General features: G+C 44.5%; 1 non-coding gene across 1 annotated transcript; it reads right to left on the minus strand.

Moving 5' to 3' along the window:
* Window positions 1-12057: 12057 nt before the first annotated feature.
* On the minus strand, window positions 12058-12140 carry trnas-uga. Its single transcript has one exon. It is a non-coding gene; the product is annotated as a tRNA-Ser (tRNA).
* Between the last annotated feature and the right edge of the window lie 3503 nt (window positions 12141-15643).

Raw genomic sequence — 15643 nt, forward strand, 5'->3', positions numbered from 1 at the left:
TACTATATTCCACGTTGCAGCTAGTGGCCAACCCAGCAAAACGTCCTTCCAAATGTCCCACACGTATTTCCACAGGTGCATATATCCCAAAGGTGAGTATTTTCCAAAGGTAAGTATCTCCAAATCCTTATATTCCTCATGGAAGTGGACGTGCAGCACTCTTGTCCTCCAGAGAGCCCAGCTTGGAGACCGTGTCTCTTCCCTTCAACAAACCTTCAGCTCATCAGCTCCTGATTGGTTTCAGCTGCGCGGGAAGATTGGCCATAGAGGGTTGGAGTTCCCGACCATACCAGCAGATGGAGCCATAGCTGTCTGGGTTTGCAGCCATCTCAGGGGGATGTAACGTCCCTCCAGGACACAGCCTCTCGTGACATCACACATCCCCCTCCTCGGGACCGACGTCCTCGTCGGGGTAAAGGCAGCGAAGAAGGCATCACGCCGGGAGAGGGCGTCCGCATTGCCGTGGTGCTTGCCAGCCCTGTGGACAACAGAAAAGTTAAACGGTTGCAAGCTCAAAAACCATCTGGTTACTCTACTGTTTGATTCCTTGTTCTTGGCCATCCACTGCAGAGGGGCGTGATCAGATACCACCATGAAACGTCGGCCCAGGAGATAGAACCGAAGGGACTCCAGGGCCCAGACTACAGCCAGACATTCTTTCTCCACCGTTGAATAGTTCTTCTCTCTTGGAAGTAACTTTCTGCTTAGGTAGAGAATGGGATGTTCTTCACCGTCATGTGCCTGGGTGAGGACAGCACCCAGACCCACCTCCGAAGCATCCGCTTGGACAATGAATTCCTTCTTGAAGTCTGGTGCCACCAGGATCGGACTGGAGCAGAGTGCTCGCTTCAGGTTGAGGAAAGCCGCCTCCGCCGCAGGGTTCCACTTCACCATTCGTGAGTGGCGTTTGGTCGTCAGCTCCGTCAACGGTGCAGCTATGGTAGCAAAATCTGCAATAAAGCGTCTATAGTAGCCAGCGAGGCCCAAAAATGACCTTACTTGCTTCTTGTTGATGGGCTGCGGCCAGTCCTGTATGGCCCGCAGTTTGGCTTCCTGTGGTTTGACCAACCCCCGCCCAATGGTGTACCCCAGGTAGTTTGTCTCACTGAAGGCCACCTTGCACTTCTTCGGGTTTGCCGTGAGCCCTGCTTCCCTGAGCGAATCCAGCACCGCTTGTACCCGGGCTAGGTGGCTGGCCCAATCCTGACTTTGTATAACAACATCATCCAAATAAGCCGCTGCGTACCTCTTGTGGGGCGCAAGGACTCGATCCATCAGGCGTTGGAACGTGGCAGGTGCCCCGTGGAGACCAAACGGAAGTCGGGTATACTGGTAGAGCCCCTCCCGGGGTGGCAAAGGCTGTCTTCTCCTTAGACGCCGGGGTCAAGGGCACCTGCCAGTAGCCTTTTGTGAGATCAAGAGTGGTTAGGAAACGAGCATGCCCCAAGGAGTCTATTAAATCATCGACACGAGGCATTGGGTATGCATCAAATTCAGACACTTCATTCAACTTTCGATAGTCATTACAAAATCGTACTGAACCGTCTGGCTTGGGAACTAGTACGATGGGACTTGCCCAGGCACTGTGGGACTCTTCGATTACTCCCAACTCCCGCATCTTCCTTACCTCCTTCTGTATAACCACTTTACGAGCCTCTGGCACGCGGTACGGGCGCTGGTTTACCGTTCGGCCAGGCAGGGTGCGGATCTCATGTTGGACCACCTCTGTGTGACCGGGAAGGGAGGAGAAGACATCCTGGTTCTGCTCCACGAGTTCCAGGACCATCTGTCGTTGATGTGGGGACAGATTTGGACCCAGCTGAACCTCTTCTCGCGCCGGTTCCTGGGTCTCTGTGGGGGGTAGAGAGCTGAACAGCGCCTCTCTGGCGTGCCACTTCTTTAAAAGGTTAACATGATAAATCTGCTCAGTTTTCCTTTTATCTGGTTGCCTCACCTTGTAGTTTACTTCTCCCATGCGTTCAATGACCTCATATGGTCCTTGCCAGGTTGCCAGGAATTTGCACTCAACGGTTGGCACCAGGACCAGCACTCTGTCCCCCGGCTTAAACTCCCTGGGTTGAGCCGATCTGTTGTAGGAGGCTTGCTGTTGCCGCTGACTGGCCTCCAGGTGTTCCCGCATCATGGGATAGATGGCCTTCATTCTCTCCCTCATAGCCCCTACATGGTCGATCAGTGTCCGCTGTTGGCATGGCTGCTCCTCCCAGGCCTCCTTGGCGATGTCGAGCAGTCCTCTGGGTCTGTAGGAAAGCAAGAGCTCAAAGGGTGAAAAACCAGTAGAAGACTGAGGTACCTCTCTCACCGCAAATAATATGTATGGTAACAGCTGATCCCAGTTGCGCCCATCTTCCCCTACCGCTTTCCGCAGCATGGATTTTAGTGTTTTGTTAAAACGTTCGACTAGGCCATCTGTCTGGGGGTGGTAGACCGAGGTTCTCAGCTGTTTGATTTTCAGTAAAGCACAGAGTTCTTTCATCACCCTGGACATGAATGGAGTCCCTTGGTCCGTCAATATCTCTTTTGGGATTCCCAGACTAGTTGAGAGACGGAACAGCTCCTTGGCGATTTGTCTGGATGTAGCCTTCCTCAGCGGAATGGCCTCCGGGTACCGGGACGCATAGTCCAGAATGACCAGAATGTATTGATGTCCCCTGGCACTTTTCGGTAAGGGCCCGACTATGTCTAATCCAATCCTCTCAAAAGGAGTTTCGATAATGGGCAAGGGAATGAGCGGGTTTCTATATGTGGGCTTTGGCGCAACCTGCTGACACTCAGGGCAACTACGGCAGTAGTTCTCTATCTCTTTGTGTACTCCTGGCCAAAAGAAACGTTGCATGATTCTTTCCTTAGTCTTCTCTACCCCCAAGTGGGCCCCTAGCGGTGTGTGTGGGCTAGGTTGAGGACTGTGGCCCGATAGGGCTGTGGCACGAGGAGCTGTTCATGCACTTCCTCATTTTTCTTGACTATCTGATATACTAACCCCCGGTTTACTGCGAAATGGGGGTAAGTAGGGGTTGTCTTATCACCTAACACTACACCTTCTAATACCTGCACATTTCTTAAGGCATTTGCAAGAGTAGGATCTTGTAATTGAGCCGTACCATACTGGCCTGTGAGAGGGGGAAGCTCTTGGGTGCCTGGGACGTCTTCTTCACTGGAGAACGGAGCACTTTCCTGGGCTGCGTTCTCTTCTCCCGTATCCGGACCAGTCTCGGTGTCGGTCTGGGCACCTGCCATCCCTATCAGAGCCCGGGCGGGAGTGAGTAACTCGGAGGATTGCACCGGAGCCTTCCCAGGATGAGTCTTGCCTCTCCGTTTCCGAGGTACTCGGGTTATCCTCTCCTGAGACTCTCTCCAGAGTGGGTAAAAGGCTGGGCAGTCTCGTCCAATTAGGACAGGGACGGGGAGGGAATCAACCACCCCCGCCGTCGTGTGTATGGTTCCCCGTGTGCTGGTCATTGTAAGTTCAGTAATGGGGTATTCTCTGGTGTCCCCATGGACACAGGAAACTGGGAGGACTTTCCCCGGGGTCAGACACGTTGGGCCCACCAAATCCTTACGCACCAGGGTGGCCCGGCTACCAGAATCCAGTAAGGCCTCCACATCATGGTGATTCACAGTTACCGGGCAGGTGGGGGGTCGATCTGGGCCGCCATCTACGACTCCCAAGAGCGAGGCAAAACGATGTGTGGGTGCTGAGCTGGAGGACTCCGCAGTGGGCATAGGTTCATCGGCTGGTTTCCCACACTGCCAGGAGATATGTCCCATCTCCCCACACCGGTAACACTGTCGAGGTTCCCCATCCTGGTGTACTCTTCTTGGACCCGCCTGGTTTCTGGCTCCCCCTGGAGCCGGGATAAGTCCTGACGCGGCGGGGTTCGAGACCTTGGGGTCCTTTGGACGGGTTTTCCCCATTTGTGGTGGGGCCGCACTCCTGGGGTCTTTTCGGGAAGCATTCAGCATCTCCGCTGTGGCCTGGTTCTTTTCCACAGCTTCCACGGTCAGATCAGCCGTGGTCAAGGCCTGTTGACTGATGAACCGTTTTGCCTCATAAGGCAGGGCGCGTAGGTAACGATCCACCACAACGGCCTCCACCACCGCCACTGCTGTATTCCTCTGCGGATCCAGCCATTTCCTTGCGATTCGGACAAGTTCATGCATCTGCGCCCGAGGAGGTTGGTCTGGTTGGAAGGTCCAACTGTGAAAGCGCTGGGCCATACCAAACTTTGTGAGTCCATATCTGCTGAGGATCTCAGACTTCAGGGCATCATAGTCAGTAACCTGGTCAGGGCCCAGGTCCCGGACAGCATTCAGCGCTTCCCCGGTTAGAAAGGGGGCTAACAGACCAACCCACTGTTGCTTGGGCCAGGCTTCCCTAGTGGCCGTGGCCTCAAATGCATGCAGGTATGCCTCAATGTCATCGGTAGCTCCCATCTTAGATATAAAGTCACTTGCCTTTATTGGGCGGGTATTTTGGACCACCCTCTGTCTCTGCAACTGCAATTCCTCTGCCTTCAGAAGGTTGGCTTTCTTTTGCTCCTCCAAGAGAGCCACGTTTGCTTGCATCTGGGCTTGCTGGCCAGCAACAAGGGCTTTCAATATGTCCTCCATTTCAGTCGGCGGGGAGCCTACGGCCAACTTGGAAAACTGGGTGATCAAACCTTCGGTATCCTCCTCTGACATGCACTATTAACGCTTGAGCGTGCCCGTATTCTCCACCATCTGTGATGTCACGAGAGGCTACACAGCTTTCAGCGGGATTGCTCAAGTAGTGCAAGGAGACCAGGTTCAACCAAAACAAGGATTTTATTAAAGGTCTTGGGAAACTAACGAAAGTATAACACAATTCTGTACTCTGGTGGCTCTTTCAGGGTTAACAGTTCAGGGATGTCTCTTCCACATCCAAAATCATAACTCTCCCTCGCTCAAATAACTTTTCCCCAGTCTTACTATATTCCACGTTGCAGCTAGTGGCCAACCCAGCAAAACGTCCTTCCAAATGTCCCACACGTATTTCCACAGGTGCATATATCCCAAAGGTGAGTATTTTCCAAAGGTAAGTATCTCCAAATCCTTATATTCCTCATGGAAGTGGACGTGCAGCACTCTTGTCCTCCAGAGAGCCCAGCTTGGAGACCGTGTCTCTTCCCTTCAACAAACCTTCAGCTCATCAGCTCCTGATTGGTTTCAGCTGCGCGGGAAGATTGGCCATAGAGGGTTGGAGTTCCCGACCATACCAGCAGATGGAGCCATAGCTGTCTGGGTTTGCAGCCATCTCAGGGGGATGTAACGTCCCTCCAGGACACAGCCTCTCGTGACATCACAAGGCATACAACTAATTTTTTTAAATAGGGATTAAATAAAGACAAAATGTTTATATATTCATAATGTTAGATTAGCCATAATTAAGACAGAAATTGAAATATAGGCTATCGCGTTTATGGTTTTTGTAAAGGCTTGTGTTACAAACCCCGTGGCTTTAAACGTCTAGGGTGGATGGACAAGAGACCCGTAACATAATTCATGTAAATTAGAAACGTGACATGGAACAGTGAGAACAAAAACTACACGACAACCATAACCTACCGTCAAACATAAAAGGTTTATTTTTGAACACATGGTAAAGGTTTGGGAAAAAGGGCTGAGAAAAAGGGCTGAGCAGGACCCAAGAAATGAAACAATAGTGTAAAAAAAAACTAAACTGATCTTGCCTGCCTCAAGAACCGCTAAGCTACTGCTAATCATACAACAATTACAGTGGGTGGTCCGCTCAGGTCTAACTAGTGTTTTTAGACAGTTTTCTTCCTACGGGTAATGTACGCCCAAGGGCAACTTGCTTAAATTCCCCTTTTCCCAGAAACACAAAAGTTACCAAACAGAGTAACCAGCAAATGAGTGAGTACACAAAACACCACAGTATCCATACTCACATACAGAAAATAGTCTAACAAAGTTACCAAACAGAGTAACCAGCAACTTAGTGAGTAAACAAAACACAGGACACCACAGTATCCATACTCACATACGGAAATAGTCTCTCACAACAAACACAACTGACCGGCTTTTAAACAATGGGATGTGTGATTGAAAAACCAGAAACAGGTGGTGCAATGCAGAGGAATGTCCACTGATTGATCCACCTCAGCAATCAGCAGACACCCCAACGACCACCAATCAGGAACATACAGGACACCTGTGATTAAGGCAGAAGGAGAGGAAAAACACAAAAAGACACAGGATACCTGTATCCGTAACAGCTTGTGTGTAGCCTACTGGTTAAATTTGTGTATTTGCGCACAAATTAAGTAGCACCTAAATGTGTGCCTTTTCTCACGAATTAAGCCACACAAAAACACATTATATCTGCTGAAATAATTTTTGTACATATCTGCACGAATTGAGTGTGAGATTGTGTTGCTTATTTTAGTATTTACAGTCTATGCACTTCTGGATCAATCAATACATTTTCTCAGTGATTACAATTTGAATTTGGTGTCCTGAAGTTTCTTATGACCTATTTTAACATAATACATTCATTTAGCAATTTATTATGTATTATGGAATATTTATACACTTGAAATATCAAGGGTCAGAATGAACATCATGGCCATTCTAGTAGTTATGGAATTCCGGCTCTCTGAGTGTTAATTACTTTGGAAAATGAACAGATTCACATACAAGGCATAAAGCTTAAGTTACAAAGCCTCTTAAGGATCAGACACTTCTTTTCAATTTCCGCCTAAAATGGCATTCCCAAATCTAACTGCCTGTAGCTCAGGGCCTGAAGCAAGGATATGCATATTCTTGGTACTATTTGAAAGGAAACACTTTGAAGGTTGTGGAAATGTGAAATTAATGTAGGAGAACATAACACAATAGATTTGAAATGAAAAAGAAAAGGCATACATTCAGATAGGAAGTTGGAGGTAATTTAGATGTTGTCTACAAGAGGGCAACAGTGTATGTGCAAAGTTTCAGACTGACACCTTCAAGCTACGTAACATTTAGTATGAAGTCACCCAGGTGTCCCTCACGAATTTGCCCAAATGTACCCAAGTGGCCGAATTGGTAAATTGATACATTTTCAAGTACATAACTATAGAGAACATACAAAAATGTTTATACACACCCAGAAATGTCATACATGATGGATCATTAGCTTCCCTACATAAAAGGTACTAACAGGAGATGCGACGACAATGCTGATCCAATGCCTCCCAACACAGAAGTTAACTATTTAAGATAAGGGCTAAGTTAGCAGCCAACACTGATCTAATGTCATAAGTGAACACACCACAAACCACACACAAAGTTTAATAATAATACAGTTACACACTATTTACAATTACAGTATTTAGAACACCCTCAGTCCGACACAAGATTGTGCTGCTGATGCCAAGTCCCATAGCAGTCTCTTTCTGCTGTAAAGCAGAGGGTAACAGAAAAAGTAGTGCAGGTGATGGGAGATTTCTTGTGAAGACACCTGGGTGACTTCATACTAAATGTTATGTACCTTCCTCATTCATACACCTTATGGAACAGCGGGGACTGTGAAGCAACACAAACATAGGCACAGTCACATGCATACAAACACACACAAGATAACATATGCACTATACACACACATACACATGGATATTGTACTGTAGATATGTGGTAGTGGTGGAGTAGGGGCCTGAGGGCACACAGTGTGTTGTGAAATCTGTGAATGCATTGTAATGTTTTTAAAATTGTATAAACTGCCTTAATTTTGCTGGACCCCAGGAAGTAGTAGTAGAGGACCATCCTTCTACCTAAGCATTCATGCTATTGTGAGTCCAGTCCACTAGGGACCTGTTTTCGTTGTATTACGTTAGTAAATCAATAACCTATGTGTGTGTGTTTGTATTGTGTTATTATTTAGTTAGTTAGTAAATCAATAATTAAGTAAATGTGTGTATTGCTGATTCATCAATAAGGTTAGGGTTCTTGCAGTTTCAAGGCTTATGCAACGTTCAGAATGAGACTGATAAGATGTAATTATTTAATAAGTGACTGTTATCACTATATGACATATATTTTCTAAGAGTTCAATTCGGGAGATGGTAACTCGTTAAACAACTTCTTCCATGGTGCCCCAAATTCCTAATGAGTTAATTGTTACATGATTCATTTAAATCGAGTGACAATTAAACATAGCTAATTGATTCGATAAATAACAGTCACCATATTAACATAAGTCCCGTCACGGCACTTATAACTTGTCACAATTGAAACCAGCTGCAAACTATGAGAATTCAGCAGTTTTGACCCATTCGCCCAAGATGTTAAATGTGCTGTCATTATAACTGTACTGATATTAGCACAAAATGTGTTCAGGGTAGTTAATTTATTTGTAAATTGATCAACTAAAGCATTTTTGAGAGCCTGACATATAAGTACACGCTTAATTGTAAATTGTCTTCATTAACTGTCAGAGATCACATCACTATTTGGCCTTTTGTGCATATTGAATATACAGTGGGGAAAAAAAGTATTTAGTCATCCACCAATTGTGCAAGTTCACCCACTTAAAAAGATGAGAGAGGCCTGTAATTTTCATCATAGGTACACGTCAACTATGACATACAAAATGAGAAAAAATATCCAGAAAATCACATTGTAGGATTTTTAATGAATTTATTTGCAAATTATGGTGGAAAATAAGTATTTGGTCAATAACAAAAGTTTCTCAATACTTTGTTATATACCCTTTGTTGGCAATGACACAGGTCAAACGTTTTCTGTAAGTCTTCACAAGGTTTTCACACACTGTTGCTGGTATTTTGGCCCATTCCTCCATGCAGATCTCCTCTAGAGCAGTGATGTTTTGGGGCTGTCGCTGGGCAACACGGACTTTCAACTCCCTCCAAAGATTTTCTATGGGGTTGATATCTGGAGACTGGCTAGGCCACTCCAGGACCTTGAAATGCTTCTTACAAAGCTACTCCTTCGTTGCACGGGCGGTGTGTTTGGGATCATTGTCATGCTGAAAGACCCAGCCACGTTTCATCTTCAATGCCCTTGCTGATGGAAGGAGGTTTTCACTCAAAATCTCACGATACATGGCTCCATTCATTCTTTCCTTTACACGGATCAGTTGTCCTGGTCCCTTTACAGAAAAACAGCCCCAAAGCATGATGTTTCCACCCCCATGCTTCACAGTAGGTATGGTGTTCTTTGGATGCAACTCAGCATTCTTTGTCCTCCAAACACGAGTTGAGTTTTTACCAAAAAGTTCTATTTTGGTTTCATCTGACCATATGACATTCTCCCAATCCTCTTCTGGATCATCCTCTTCTGGATCATCCAAATGCCTGGACATGTACTGGCTTAAGCAGGGGGACACGTCTGGCACTGCAGGATTTGGGTCCCTGGCGGCGTAGTGTGTTACTGATGGTAGGCTTTGTTACTTTGGTCCCAGCTCTCTGCAGGTCATTCACTAGGTCCCCCCGTGTGGTTCTGAGATTTTTGCTCACCGTTCTTGTGATCATTTTGACCCCACGGGGTGAGATCTTGCGTGGAGCCCCAGATCGAGGGAGATTATCAGTGGTCTTGTATGTCTTCCATTTCCTAATAATTGCTCCCATAGTTGATTTCTTCAAACCAAGCTGCTTACCTATTGCAGATTCAGTCTTCCCAGCCTGGTGCAGGTCTACAATTTTGTTTCTGGTGTCCTTTGACAGCTCTTTGGTCTTGGCCATAGTGGAGTTTGGTGTGACTGTTTGAGGTTGTGGACAGGTGTCTTTTATACTGATAACAAGTTCAAACAGGTGCCATTAATACAGTTAACGAGTGGAGGACAGAGGAGCCTCTTAAAGAAGAAGTTACAGGTCTGTGAGAGCCAGAAATCTTGCTTGTTTGTAGGTGACCAAATACTTATTTTCCACCATAATTTGCAAATAAATTCATTAAAAATCCTACAATGTGATTTTCTGGATTTTTTTTCTCTCAATTTGTCTGTCATAGTTGACGTGTACCTATGATGAAAATTACAGGCCTCTCTCATCTTTTTAAGTGGGAGAACTTGCATAATTGATGGCTGACTAAATACTTTTTTTCCCCACTGTACATGTTGGACTGTAGATCCTTACCTATAGAGTATGCACCCATGAAATGGGGTATCAGCCTACTCAGTGACACCAACAGATTACTATTCCATAGAGTTTACACAAACATTAGTGTCATAGCTATTATTGTAGAACTTTACAGTCCAATATGAATGTTCAATACTCACAAAAGGTTGACTTGAAAGGTGATTTCTCACTCAAAGTCCTGCAACAACAGATAGGATGCTAATATTTGTGTAAACTCTTTGACATTTTAATCTGTTGATGTCACCGATTGGGCTGATTCCCCATTTCATTGGTGTACACTTCATATGTAAGGCTGTACATTACAATGTGAATGTCCAATACACACGATAGACTGACTGGGGAGGTGATTTCTCACAGTCAAGGTCCTGCAATAAGAGACAGCCCACTGCTCATCCCGCAATACACTTAATCCTTTTCCCTCTGAAATGCACCTCTCCCTCAACCTGCTGCTCCCACATTCTGCTTGTTGCGCTAAACAGATTTATTTGAATGTCTTCATAAACCATGTTGTAGTCGCTCTTACCCCAACCTGCTTGTTGCAGTAAACAGATTTATTCTCATGTCCTCATAAACCATGTTGTAGAAGCGCTAATCCAGAGCGAGTTACATTAGAGTGCATACATTTTCATACTGGTCTCCCAATCCACAACCTTGGCATTGCAAGTGCCATGCTCTACCAACTGAGCCACATGGGATATGTTCTCATGGCACATACTGCACCCCTCCAGCCAAAGTCTCTCATGTGTGTGTCACTCAGTGCGTTTTTTCTAGCTATGAGTTGATATTCAATTATGAATAAAACATTTCAAAATGTGAGTAAAATAAATGTATTTCCAAAAGCTTTTGCGATAGGTAATGAATACTCAAGGAGAAAAAGGTGTACATTCACGCGCAGAGCGCGGCAGGTGTTTAGTTCGCCTTCGCAAAAGGCAGGAATCGTGGTCACAGGCAGGCAATGGTCATACACAGGTAGGCAAACAGGGAGGAGAATCAAAAACTAGGACTGAAGGCTATAACTGGTTCTAACAAACAAGCTATAAAAAAGCTTAGTGGAGTCAAAATAAACAATACCTCACAAGGCACAAACAGAAAGAACTGAACTAAATAAGTAGCTAATGAGACCAGGTGAGTAACTAACACAGGTGAAATCAATGAAAAAAAATGAAAGACAGGGCTATGTTCAAGAACACAAAGAAACATGGCTACGTACAAGAACAAAAGGTGAACTAAGAAAACAAATACAGAACCTTACAGGTATATTCAACCCATGTAGTACGCAGCCTGCTGTACACCATGTGAATTGGACCATTTGGACCCATTCGCCTAAGATGTTAGGTGTGCTGTCATTAGATTTGTATTAATATCAGCACAAACAGGGTTCAGTGTAGTTAATCTATGTGTACCTTAATCAAATAAAGCAGTTTGAAGAGCCTGGCAAAGAATTGCACACTTAATTTTAACTTAATTGTCTTCATTAACTGTTGGAAATCAAGTCAATATTTGGCCTTTTGTGCATATTGAATATTCATATTGGACTGTACAGCCTTACCTATAGAGTATGCACCCATGAAATTGGGTATAAGCTTTCTCAGTGACACCAACAGATTACTATTCCATAGAGTTTACACAAACATCAGTGTCATAGCTATTATTGTAGAATTTGACAGTACAATATGAATGTTCAATACACACAATAGGTTGACTGATATTGAGATTTCTCACTCAAAGTCGTGCAACAACAGCTATGATGCTAATATTTGTGTAAACTTTTTGAAATGTTAATCTGTTGATGTCACTGATTAGGCTGATTCCCAATTTCATTGTATGTAAGGCTGTACATTGCCATGTGAATGTCCAATACACACAACAGACTAACTGAGGAGGTGATTTCTTATCCAGAGTGACTTACAGTAGAGTGCATACATTTTCATGCTGGTCTCCTGTGGGAATCAAACCCACGACCTTGGCATTTCAAGTGCCATGCTCTACCAACTGAGCCACACAGAACATATACTTACGGTATTCAACAAACACCATATTAGTAATCAAACCATGCTTTTGACAGATTTCTGTGTCCTCATAAACCATAGAGAATTGTCACTCATGTATCATGGGATAAGTTCTCATAACCAAATCTATAGACAGGTTTATGTGTATGACCTCAAGTCTATTACTACACCAACCGTATTTTAGACATGTATGTCCTACTTTCTTGATGTTCACCTTTAATTCTGTTATTTTAATTCCATCTTCCATTGATTAGACATCGTGTAACTTTTGCCACACATGGAGACTCTTGCCACTTTGCCACTTATGATTGGCCAACAACAAGCTACACGTGCCACTCTACACCCTCATGAAAAGTAAGAGCAGCAGCATACATTATATCAGTCTCAGGCACTGTATATACAGTGCCTTTAGAAAGTATTCAGACCCTTTGACCTTTTCCACATTTTGTTAGGTTACAGCTTTTGAAATTGTTTTTTTTCCACTCATCAATCTACACACATAACGACAAAGCAAAAACAGGTTTTCAGAAATTGTTGCTAATTTATATTGAAAAAAAACCCTGAAATATGACATTTACATAAGTATTCAGACCCTTTACACAGTACTTTGTAAAAGCACCTTTGGCAGCGATTACAGTCCGGGCTCTGGCTGGGCCACTCAAGGACATTCAGATTTGTCCCATAGACACTTTTGCATTGTCTTAGCTGTGTGCTTAGGGCCGTTGTCCTGTTGGAAGGTGAACCTTCGTACCAGTCTGAGGTCCTAAGCGCTCTGGAGCAGGTTTTCATCAAGGATCTCTCTGTACTTTACTCTGTTCATCTTTGCCTCGATCCTGACTAGTCTCCCAGTCCCTGCCGCTGAAAAACATCCCCACAGCATGATGCTGCTGCCACCATGCTTCACCGTAGGGATGGTGCCAGGTTTCCTCCAGACGTGATGCTTGGCATTCAGGCCAAAGAGTTCAATCTTGGTTTCATCAGACCAGAGAATCTTGTTTCTTATGGTCTGAAAGTCTTAAGGTGCCTTTTGGCAAACTCCAAGCGGGCTGTCATGTGCCTTTTACTGAGGAGTGGTTCCGTCTGACCACTCTACCATAAAGGCCTGATTGGTGGAGTGCTGCAGAGATGGTTGTCCTTCTGGAAGGTTCTCCCATTTCCACAGAGGAACTGTCATAGTGACCATCGGGTTCTTGGTCACCTCCCTGACCAAGGCCCTTCTCCCCCGATTCCTCAGTTTGGCCGGGCGGTATTGGTGATTCCAACTTCTTCCATTTAACAATGATGGAGGCCACTGTGTTCTTGGGGACCTTCAATGCTGCAGAAATTTTTTGGTACCCTTCCCCAGATCTGTGCTTCGACACAATCCTGTCTTGGAGCTCTACAGACAATTCCTTCGACCTCATGGCTTGGTTTTTGAGCTGACATGCACTGTCAACTGTGGGACCTTATATAGACAGGTTTGTGCCTTTATAAATCATGCCGAATCAATTGAATTTACCACAGCTGGACTCCAATCAAGTTGTAGAAACAGCTCAAGGATGATCAATGGAAACAGGATGCACCTGAGCTTAATTTCGAGTCTCATAGCAAAGGGTCTGAATACTTATGTAAATAAGGTATTTATGTATTTTATTTTTAATAAGTTAGCAAAAAATGCTAAAAACTTTTTTCGCTTGTCATCATGGGGTATTGTGTGTAGATTGATGAGTGTAAGGGTTGGTTTGAGGTGTGACCCAGGTGCGGTGTAGGATAGACAGTAGGCAGTAGGCAGAGATGGTGAAACAAGGATCTTTACTGGTGGTCCCGAAGCCAGGATACAAAACAACTGACTTATAAAAGAAAGGTGGAGGAAATAAGTCTCCAAAAACAGGCTGACAGCCAAAATATATAGTAACTATGACTGAAATAATAAAGAAACAGGGAGAACACTTCTCGAGTACCTGTACATACTTCTCCGATCAGAAACTGATTAGTACTGCTGACCATAGAGAAGCTAGCAGAGAAAACTGAGCAAGGGAACACAGGGATGTGAGGGCATAAATACACAGGTGAACAGGTAGACACAGGTGACACCAATTGGATGATGATTAGTCCAGACTGTGAGTAAGGAGGTGCCTAAGGTTGTCGGAGGATGACACCTAGTGGGTCGCTCCGGAACTTCGACCCCCTCCTGTAATAGATGAGGATTTTTATTTATTTAATCAATTTTAGAATAAGGCTGTAATGTAACAAAATGTGGAAAAGGGAAGGGGTCTGAATACTTTCCGAATGCACTGTATGTCAATACAAAGCCCCTTGGTAATAACCAGGTCGATAGTATGGCCGCGGTTATGGGTGGACCCAGTAACATGTTGGATAAAGTCCATAGAGCTAAAAAGATTCATAAATTCAATGGCCTTGGAGGCAGTCTCTTTCTCAAAATGAATATTAAAATCGCCCAACACAATGATTTTATCATAGTTCTCAAGGACAATAGACAACAGTTCAGAGAAATCAGAAAAGAAAGTGGGGCAGTGCTTTGGTGGCCTACAGTATACAGGGTTATAGCCAGCACTGGTGGTAAAAAGTGTCAAAAAACCTGTTTTCACTTTGTTATTATAGAGTATTGTGTGTAGATTGTTGAGGATTTTTTAAAACTTAATCCTTTTTAGAATAAGGCTGTAACGTAACAAAATGTGGAAAAGTGAAGGGGTCTGAATACTTCCCGAATGTACTGTAGCCTTACCTATAATGTGTGCATCCATGAAATGAGGTATAAGCCTATTCAGAACATCTGAAGAGTCCATAAAAATATTAGCATCATAGCTCTTTTTGCAGGATTTTGACTGTGAGAAATCACCTCCCCAGTCACCCCTGACAACAATAGTGAGTTGTTAGGCCGTCCTCGGAACGTCAAAAGGATGTGTCATGGTAATCTGGATGTCAAAACAGTGACATGCTCATATCTCCTTGTCTATTGAAAATATTACATCACAGATTGACAGCAGCCCGTCTCACACCAGCAATGCTTGTTCAGAGGCCCAAGAGGCAATTATTTTGAGAGTCTACTGCTTCCTATTGCTCATTTGAGCAAATATCCATTACATCTCTGCTTATATGTCCCCATATACACAATGCCCTTATAAACCACTATATGAACGTAAGTCCTTATAAACCACCATAGTAACGTCCTTACAAGCCTGTGAATTTATAGGTATGTTATTTCAATATGATCCTATGAACAAATCTGAAGTCAGATGTATCTTCTACATATGCATTATCATTTTTTTGGGATATGTTAATCTCATTGATAGGACCATGGGAAAGGTGGGTCCCCATAAACCATGTTATAAACTGATTGACCTCATAAACCATAAAAACAAGTATGTGTGTGTGTGTGTGTCTGAGATTACGTGTGTGTGTGTGTCTGAGATTACATGTGTGTGCGTGAGCTGACGTGTGTGTGGGTGTCTGAGCTGACGTGTGTGTGTGTCTGAGCTGAAGTGTGTGTGTGTCTGAGCT

Source organism: Coregonus clupeaformis, chromosome 14 (genome assembly GCF_020615455.1).
Source record: "Coregonus clupeaformis isolate EN_2021a chromosome 14, ASM2061545v1, whole genome shotgun sequence".
Classification (NCBI taxonomy): domain Eukaryota; kingdom Metazoa; phylum Chordata; class Actinopteri; order Salmoniformes; family Salmonidae; genus Coregonus; species Coregonus clupeaformis.